The sequence below is a fragment of the Anthonomus grandis genome, chromosome 22 (assembly GCF_022605725.1).
Source record: "Anthonomus grandis grandis chromosome 22, icAntGran1.3, whole genome shotgun sequence".
NCBI lineage: Eukaryota > Metazoa > Arthropoda > Insecta > Coleoptera > Curculionidae > Anthonomus > Anthonomus grandis.
The window spans coordinates 40091652-40102065 of record NC_065567.1 but is presented as its reverse complement, the minus strand read 5'-3'; the positions used below and the strand labels follow the sequence as shown (position 1 = coordinate 40102065).

At 32.8% G+C, this 10414-nt stretch overlaps 1 long non-coding RNA gene across 1 annotated transcript; it reads right to left on the bottom strand.

Annotated features, from left to right (window-relative positions):
- Positions 1-2660: 2660 nt before the first annotated feature.
- LOC126748828 (uncharacterized) lies at positions 2661-6599 on the bottom strand. Its single transcript, XR_007664822.1, has 3 exons — positions 6489-6599; positions 5628-6039; positions 2661-3830 (listed from the first exon to the last, which is right to left on the bottom strand). It is a non-coding gene; the product is annotated as an uncharacterized LOC126748828 (long non-coding RNA).
- Positions 6600-10414: the final 3815 nt, after the last annotated feature.

Sequence of the window (10414 nt, the reverse complement as noted above, 5' to 3'; positions counted from 1 at the left end):
CAAGTCATCTTTCTAACATAGTAAATTTCCGGGCACCACTTCCTGGCATGGATTTTCTCAATGTATGTAGTGCCATTGATTTTTTATTAAATATTTATTTCGCGGTATAATAACCCTAAACAGACTCTGATGCCTTATTGGTCATGAACATAGATGGTAGTAATCAGACAGATCCATAATAATTATAGATATACGAAGTAAATATACAATCTTATTATTTAAAGTAAAGCTATCTACATTATTGATCTTTTCAAAATTAAAAATATTATCAAAAGTTATTTGCAATGGCATTACTGAAGTTCCAACTATCTTCTCAAGTTTCTGCAATTCAAATAAAGGATTTTTCTTATTTACAATACTGCATCAATAATTTAATATAAGTTGATAAGTTGGTAACTTTTTGATGGTGTCACTGCTTTTTCAACAAGTAAACTTATTTTATTGATTTTTGATTCAATAAGTTTTTCATTTATACTTATTTTATTAATGGTCGCATTAAATTTATATACAATACTGGTCGAAAGAAAGTTTTGATTTGAGATTTTGGCAGCCTTTTTTTTTTAGTTTATTTATTTGTTGTAGTTCTTTAATAAGTTTTTTATATCTTTCACCATCTAAGACGTCTAAGTTTCCTGTTATGGTTTTAAAAAACAAGTCAGCAATGTTTATTAAACCTCTTTTAAACCTATCAGAATGTGGAATTATTTCTTTACTGTTATTCTCAGCCCTGTCTTGTATAAAGGTTAATATTTTTAAATAATTACTAGTATTATTAAAATAATTCTGATAAGAGCAACTGTATTATTTTCTGCCCTGTCATGAAGTTTATTCAGTTCAAGAATGATTGAGTTAAGGTCATAATAGTGAATTAATGTGTGGGTATAACTTATAAGTTGAGCACGTTCTAATCTGTATGGTAAAAGTCCTGGGTTATTTGGTTAATGTAATCTTATCTTCATTTGCGAGCACGATCGCGGTTGCCAAGAAGCTGAAAGAAAATTATGTGCTTAATCAAAGCTATAAGTATTTCCAAGGACACATTTTAAATTATCCATATGAATTTTACCGTGGCTTGGTGTGGTTTTTGTTTTTCTATTTTCATTTATTGTCTTAATATTACAAGGTTTTACAAATTTATCGATTAATTTTTGCCTTTTGTGTTTTTTTTTATATAAATGTGCTGATTAGGCTTAAAGATTTCAGGTTAGCTTAAAGATTTCAGGTTGAATTTGTCAATGATTTTTGTGGAAATTAAAGATGAAAGAGGATACGCTCAAGCGTATTTTGAAAAACTATCGATTATGGTTAAAAATTTAACTCGGTCTAATGTGTAGGTGTCTATGTGTAGTATTTCAAAAGGTTTAGATGCTGTGGATGTTATATTCATTTGAATGTTTATTGGCTTACGTTCATATTTGCTCTTCTGGCAAATTTCGCAATTATTTAAAAAAGTTTAAATAGAATTCATGATTCTTTTTTTTTTCTCGGGTATATCTCGTTTATCAGTTACATCTGTTAATCGTTTCAAGCTTAGAATATTGAATGCCTAGAATAAGCCTAGCTGCAATAGGCGAAGTTGTTTGAGTTCACCATCTCTCAGACAATTATGTCAAATCAACTTTCCAATTTTTTATTCAATATATAATTTTCTTAATCCACTACATATTTTTGTAATGTATTTTTTTTATTTTGTAAAAAAGGTAAGAGTGTACTCTTACTAGAGGTAAAAGTTTACTCTTTAAAAGTTTCGTTTATTTGTTGAATAATAATATATACTTTGAGAGTAATCAATAAATTGTTCAGAATAAAAAAAAAGATGCACGTATCCGAAGTTGCCACTTTATGTTGTTTTTCTAGAAATTTTTTCATATATGTGAAGCACGAACTTAATAAATATACCTGGACTGCCAATTCAATGAAAGGTATGACCACTACTAGAGGGCCACAATTTTGCGTGATTGTGTCCTTTCGATGTTGGTCACACTGAAAAATTTCAGTTGTGCCAATTCTAGGGAAATAAAACAATTAAAGTTTTTAAGAGATTATGTTTACAAATACAAAATAGAAAGTTACATTTAGTTAAGAATTTAAGATAATTGCGTTAGATCTGTGATTTTTCTTGCACTTCTTTCTGAATTTCGTTAAAATCTTTGAAAGAAAGTAATCCTAACCTAAAATGAGATAAAGTTTCAATTAACTTGGGATAGATGCATGCACTTTAAAATATTTGTTTTATTATTCTGATAATCTTGAATCTTATAAATCTAAAAAGAAAATAACCACTTGTAGTAGCAATTTTTCCACGCTCGGACTGCACGAACTTAAAAGTAAAAACCAAATATTTCCCATTCCTCGCCTATTCCGCTTGCCCCCGTCCCATCGCCGGAGCTCGTCACTGCAATTTACGCAGGTAATCCGAATCGGTAGAATGGTAGAGGGTAAAGACAAAGTGTGGGTTTGTAATTCTTCGAACGGCAATACTCATATAATATGGTTCAATTTTCCTTAAGGTAAGTCAATTGACCAGTTTATTATATGTCGTATTGCCGTTCTCGAATTACAAAATAACCACTTGTAGATGTTTAAAGTAAGCCGATTTGGGATTAAGACACGACATTTATTCTCAATGTATAATCCAAGAAAGAAAGAAAACATTTCAACAACTATCCTTTAATATGATAGAAATTGTTAACATTATGTTTTATAATTGCCGATCTAAATAATCTATACTATATGTTAATAATGCTATATGTATAATATACATACAAAAAAAAACAAAAAACAAAATTAAATGATAAAGTCATCTTAACCTATAATTATTATTATCATTATAAGGTAACGATTGAATTAAGTTAAACCTATAATACTTTTGGCAAAGGCCGTAACATCATTACAAAGGGGGCGGTTATAAAACCTAGCAAACATCTCGGATTTTTGAGTTCAACCAGCCCTTTGTCTTATCATTTTAATAGAAATTCCACCTCTATAAGCCGCAGATGTGGCCGCATGCCTAGTGGTATAACTTGAAAAAATAGAGGTATTTATACCACTTGCTTCAAGAGTTAATTTGACCCATTTACTTAATCTCTGTGTAGATACTGGGCGTATAATAAGTAAGTCTGTATTAACTGGTCCAATCTCCCTAGTTTTAATCTCATAAAAGTCAATAACTGAGGCTAGACATAGGTTTGCATTTTCCTTAAAATATGGGATTACTAACAGAGGCTAAACATTTTTAGACGATGAGGTTTTGATTTTATTTGTGATATGAATCGCTAATCTGTCAGGGTCGTAAACTATGTTCTCTAAACGTATACACGTAAACGTTTGTAATCGATGCCCAGTAATTAACGCAAGCAATGTTACCAATTTCATTGTTAATAACATGGGTGAAATATATGCTAATGGATGTAAAGCAGATAAATACTCTAAAACCGCTTGCGGGTCTCAGGTTGATTGGTATTTAGGCCTTGAAGGTCTTTGATTATAAACCCCTTTGAGAAACCGCTTTAAAAGAGCTTACTTATTTCAAAAACCAAGGCTATAGCTGCGTGCTGCGAATTAAGTGTTGAGTAAGAACAACCGTTTTGAAACTGATCACTCAAAAAGGTCATAACTGAGTCTAATGAGTACAAAAATGGACTATGGCCTTTAGATATACAGAATAGCCACCACTTCCTCAAATTCGACGAATATTGCTTCAGGGTAGATGCGCTGAGGGATGCCCTGATTGCTTGGAGTCCTATATCCGGAACTTCTCGTCTGAGAAAAGCTTCCCTGATAAACTCCCAACCTCCAGGGAAAGCTTCCTCCAAAGTGGGTGGCATTTCCTGAAGGGTGAAAAGAGAAGAGTTTTAGTAGGTGTAAATATCATCGGTTTTCTTATCAAAAGTTTTTTATAAACCGAATACCATGGTTGTGTTGTCCAACTAAGCACTACAAAGATTCCATTTGCTTGCTCAGCAATAATTTTTGGCAAACATTTTGAAATAAGTGCAAATGGCGGGAAAGCATAAAAAAACTCATTTTTCCAGGATACTGTAAAGACATCAACCGCTAAGGAACCGGGATCTGGTTTTCAGGAGATATACCTAGGACATTTGGCATTTAACTGTGTAGCGAATAAATCAACAGTTGGTTTTCCAAAACTATAACATATTGCTTGGAAAACCAAATCCGACAATTCATATTCTAGGTCAATAGATTTCGAACGAGATTCTTTATCTGCATGAAGGTTCTCTGTAGTATTTATATACGATGCGACTATAAAAATCTGTCAATATATTTTCACACCAATCCCAAATTTGACGTGTGATATTATTGAGATGTTAAAATCTAACACTACCCATTTTATTTAAACAGGCTATAGCTGTTACGTTGTCTATTCTAAGCAGAATAGAACAATAGGACATATTTGAGGCAAAAGATCTAAGTGCATTGAAGGCGGCAAGCAACTCTAAATAATTAATATGTTTGCTAGTATCAGCTACATTCCAAAATCCGTGTGTAACTGTATTATCACAACAGGCACCCCACCCGGTTAATGAGGCATCAGAAAATATTTCAAGTATGAATTCTCTATTTGTGACAATAGTTAAACCTACATTTGTCATATGCCACCAACGCATTTCCGATCTCATTACTTCTGAAATTATAACAGAAGCATTGAAATCTTGTTCACCTCTTCTTAATGCCAAATACTTAACCCTTTCTAATAACTTTAGGTACATCCAACCATATTGAACAGTAGGACAAGCCGAGACTAACTTGCCTATCAACTGAGCTAAGGCAAAAATAGTGCATTGATTTCGAATTAGAAGGGCCGCTATGAGATCAATTATATTTTTAATTTTTTCTGTCGGTAAAGACACGTTTAAATTGATTGAATTGAAAACAAATCCCAAAAAGGTACAGTGTTTGGATGAAACCATACAGCTCTTATTTAAATTTTTTAAGAATCCCAAATATTCTTAGCAATTTGACAGTCTTCCTTAGCTGATATTACTGATTTACTGATAATTAGCAAATCATCTAAATACAGTACACAGATTATTTCCCTAGTTCTTAAATATCTCAGGACAGGCTTCATAATCTTTGTAAAGACCCATGGCGCTGTAAAAAGTCCAAAAGGTAGACAATTGAAATTATAATAGATTCCTCGAAATTTAAATGTAAGATATTTTCTTAATTTATGATGGACTGAAATCATGAAATAGGCATCTTTTAAGTGTATTTTTGTAAAGAAACAGTTAGCATACACTAATTTAAAAACAGTCCTGAAATCCTCTAATTTAAAGTGCGGTGGTTCTAGAAATTTATTCAATGACTTTAAATTTAAAATAAACCTGAAAGACCCGCAAGGCTTTGGTACTAGGAAAAAAGAGGATAAAAATTGGCCATGCTTTGAAGTCATTTTTGACACTGCTCCTATGTGGATCATTTAGTTTATTTGACTCTTGTAAGTTATGAGAAGACCTAGGTAATTGCATTTGCTTAGGTTTCCTAATAAAAGGCATTTTATATCCAGACAACCATGAAAGAATAGTAGGATCTTCGGTAATATGTGACCACTTATCTACATATGTGGATAAGCGACCAGCATAGTTACTGTTACAAACAACGTTTACCTCATCTACTAATTCCGGTACGACCTTGCTGGACGCCTCCCCTCCTCCTTTTTCATGCGTGGCTTGTGTTGCATGCGTCGGGAGTTTAAAGAAAGCGAAACTTCTGATGGCCCAGGCTTCGGTTCCGTCGATCTTTTCCGGATTACTGCTTTGGAAGATCCTGTTTTTAATGCTTTATCTTTCTTTTTGATTGACAAACCTAATCGCTGAGCTTCATTGGATGTTTTTAGTTGGTCCGGGAAAGCTTTGCCAAATAAATATTCGTCTATTGGACAAGTATCTAAAAGCTTTCGAACGTTGACATCCAGAAAAGGTAAAATGGAATAACGCCGGTGTAGTGAAAGGGCGTAAAACACGTCTGCAATTAGTTTTACTGGAGCGCAGCATTTCTCCAACTCCTTCCGTGTGTCATCTGTCGGATTCGCATTTGTTATTTCAATTGTTTATCAAAGCATCAAAGAGTAGAAACATATCTATATACTCAATAAGGAATTATACTTATAAAATGCAATGCTATAAAATTCAATTGAAAATATAAACATTGCCCCACAGCTTTGTTATGATGTATATACATATGTATATACCTAAAAATAATTTACCCATAGAATTGACAACAATAATTCATGTGAATACTGTATGTCAATTAACCTGCATTCAGTACATAGGTACATGTGTACTTATGTATAATACTGAATCAGGTGGGAGAATATTAAAAATATTACCACAGTAATTCATGCGAATACTGCATATAAATATTTTTAAAGATACGCAAGGTATGTAGGTACATAATGTACATTCATATACCTGTGTTGATTTAAAACAGGCTAAAAAATAAGGGAACAGATGAATATTATTACTTACTTGAACTATCCAATAATTGAAGTAATTTTCGTAACTTCTTCTTATGTTTACGCGTCATTTTTTTCGATATTCGACCCATAACGATAGCCCGCTTAACTACGTCGTACTCCGAGCGCACGAAAAATTGCAGTGACGAGCTCCGGCGATGGGACGGGGCAAGCGGAATAGGCGAGGAATAGGAAATATTTGGTTTTTACTTTTCAGTTCGTGCAGTCCGAGAGTGGAAAAATTGCTACTACAAGTGGTTATTTTGTAATTCGGGAACGGCAATACGACATATAATCTCCATTTAAATTTTTGCTTGTATTTACTTAACAAATTCAGTTAAAAACACTTTTATTTTCTTTTTATTTTTACTATAACGACATTTACCTTCCTTCTATGTGTACAGTGTTTCCACATTAATAGGTTCAACCGTCTGTAAAAATTAAAATATAGATGATTTTATGAGGGCTTGTAATTACCAAGGGTTTATATAGTAAAAATAAACAAGTCTAGATAGAATAGTATATTTCTATCATAAACACAGACAGACAATTCACAATAATTCGGTTTTGAGAAACAGTGAACCAAATACGTTTAAATAAAGATAGTGATACATTATCCAGGTATTAAATAAGAAGGAAGCTATATCGCCTGTTGCAGGCGATATACCCAAGCGTCGTTTATAAATCGCCAGAAACTAGGCAATCCGCTATACTCACACGTCAAACCGTCAGCGTCGTCAACTTCATTACTGTTATTTAATATACTTTTTGTTGGCAATACTAAAAGTGACCAACATCAAAAGGACACAGCCACTATAAAAATGGCGGCCACCAGGCAGTGGTCATTTTTTGATATCATGGCCATATGCATTAGCAGTCGGGCTGGGATTCTAAAATCACGACTCGATCTCGATACAATCACGACTTCGAATTTGATCGTGACTCAGTAGTGACGAGCAGGGTGATTCTAAATTTCAATCGTCGGCTAAACTCGTTTTATTCGATTTGATTTAGGTTTGTTGGTATATATTTGTTATTTTCCCTAACATTTGACAGATGGAAATGTCAATTGTCTTTTCTGTTGATAAACACTCTAAAAGAAATTTCATTTGTTTTGTTAATTTTTTCGTCTCCGTCTTTTTTTATTTAAATATATGCCCACATTAACATTGATTTTCTAAAATTTTTAGATAATACTACACGCTTAGAGTCAATATTGGACACATTTGGCCTTACCCAAGTAATAAATGAACCAACCCATATAAACCCTGCTTCGGTATCCTTAATTGATTTAATATTTACAAACATTGAATGCATACAAGAGGCCGGAGTACACAATGTACATCTTTCTGATCATTTTCCCGTATTTCTAAAATTTAAATTTCAAATTGAAGAGCAGCATCCAGTGGTATTTACTTTTCGTTCTTTAAATAAAATAAATCTTAATAATTTTGAATAGGATCTCGAATCATTGCCATGGGCACATATTTATGTGTTGCCTGATATCAACGAAAAAGTGGAATTTTTCACTGCAACCATGCTAGCTCTTTTTGACAGACATGCACCTATTAAAACCTTTAAACGCAATCGTAACTACAAATACGCTTCCTGGATAACTGAAAATATAAGGCTTCTTCAGAAATTACGAAATAGAGCGTTAGGTAACTTTAAAACTACAAGACAGCCAGCGGCCTATGATTATTATAAGCAATTGCGCAATTTCACGACGGCAGCGATTCATAATGAAAAAAACCCTTTTTACGAACAAAAATTAATTTCAATTTATCAAGTAGGGAAACCTGGGCAGAACTGAAAAAACTTAATGTTGTTAAAAATAGACAAAAGAACATTCCTTCAGAATTATGTGATGTAAACTTAATGAATATTTTTTTTACCTCGAACTGTACTAATCCGTATCAAGCAAATCAGAATCTGCTGCAGTTTTATGATAATAATTTAGTTAAAAATTTTGAACATGCTTTTCAATTGCAAGAAATAACCGAAATCGAGTTAATAAGAATTATTCTTTCCATAAAAAGTAAAGCTTATGGTTGTAATGGGCTTAATATTATATTAATTCAGATTTGTTGTCCATTTATTGTCCCCTTTGTGCTTCACATAATAAACGAATGTTTGAAAAATTCAGTATTTCCAAATATGTGGAAACACGCCTTAATCACGCCTTTGGCCAAAATAGCTCAACCAAAGGAACTTTATCTCCGATCAATAAGCATTCTTCCCGTTGTTTCCAAAATTCTCGAAAAAGTTGCAAATAATCAAGCTCGAGCATTTTTAAACAGTCATGAAATTTTGCCACTCAAACATTAGGGTTTCGTCAAGGATATAGCTGTGCTACGGCTATGGCTAACGTGACAGATGACATTTTCCGAGCGTGGGATGAAGGGGAGTTTACTGCTTTAATTTTACTTGACTACAAAAAGGCATTCGACTTAATTATTCATAGGATTTTATTATCATTTTTAAGTTATATAGGATTTTCAAGAGATGCAATAACATTTTTTAAATCATTTTTGGGTAATCGCAGCGAGCAGATCGTTTTGAATGGTATAAAATCTAACTCAGCACCTTTATCAGTAGGTGTTCCTCAGGGAAGTATCCTGGGGCCATTGTTGTACATAATTCATACATATCGATTTAAAGACCATTTAAAATTTTGTAGCTACCATTTGTATGCGGACGACACCCAACTCTATCTTCACTTTCACCCAAATAATGCAGAAATTGCCAATAGAAATATAAATTTGGATTTAAAAAGTATAATAGAAATCTCAACGTGTCACGATCTAAAGATACACCCTTCAAAATCATCCGTTACTGTATTCGGAGGAGATAAAAATAATAGATTGAGAGTTAGCAACAAGATTAATATATAAATTAACAACGTCACCATTCCATTAACTAACACGTCCAAATCGTTGGCTAGTTATTGGCTCTGATTTTCGGTTTCATGAGCATGTCACAGAAAAGCTCCGAAAAGCCTATGGTGCTCTTAAACTTATTTATAATCAAATAAAATTTTTAAATTAAAAATTAAAAAAACATCTATGTGACTGCTTAGTGCTATCCAACTTTAACCATTGTGACACAGTATATGGCCCATGTTTGGATCAGTTTGATTCTCGTAGAATTCAGAAAGTACAAAATGCGTGCCTTCGCCTTATTTTTGGGATACGCCGCAGAAATCGGATCTCTCATACGCTTATAGACATCGGCTGGCTTAATATGTATAACCGCAGAAAATTACACTTCATTCGTTGGGCTACAAGATAATAAAATTTAAATCTCCCCAATACTTATTATGATAGAGCAGATTTTAGAATTACCAATATCGTAACTTACGCAATTTACATCTTCTTACTATTCCTCGACACAGAAAAGAACTTTTTAAACGAAGCTTTTCATATAATTTGGCTTTCAGTTTGAATTCCTTAAAGATTACATCATTTGATCTGGCCTGTTCTACTTTTCAAAGAAAAACTAAAGACATTCTGTTTTTACGTCAGTAAATAAAATTGGTCTTTTATTTTGATTTTGATTTTTGTGTGATGTCACTGAATGTGTTTTTGTATTTTTAAGTTTCAACTGTTATGATCTGTAATTTGAAATATTGGTACTGGTTGTAGAGCAAATTTTTTTAATGTTATATTTTTTACATTTTTTTAGAGAGCGCCTAAACAGTATCTAGTCTGCGTACCAAAATACTGACGTTACACGGCCTTTTATTTTTCATAGACATTGTGTATTTCTTAATTTTTATATTGTATTTTGTTTGTTGTTTATGAAAAGTAATTGTTTATTAATATTATAATTATAATTATTATTTACAGCCAGTTAAGGCTTGCACTCCCTCTAAGGGGGGGGGGGATCATTTACTTATCCCAGATACCTGCGATATCAAAAGGATTAAGCTCTGTGGTC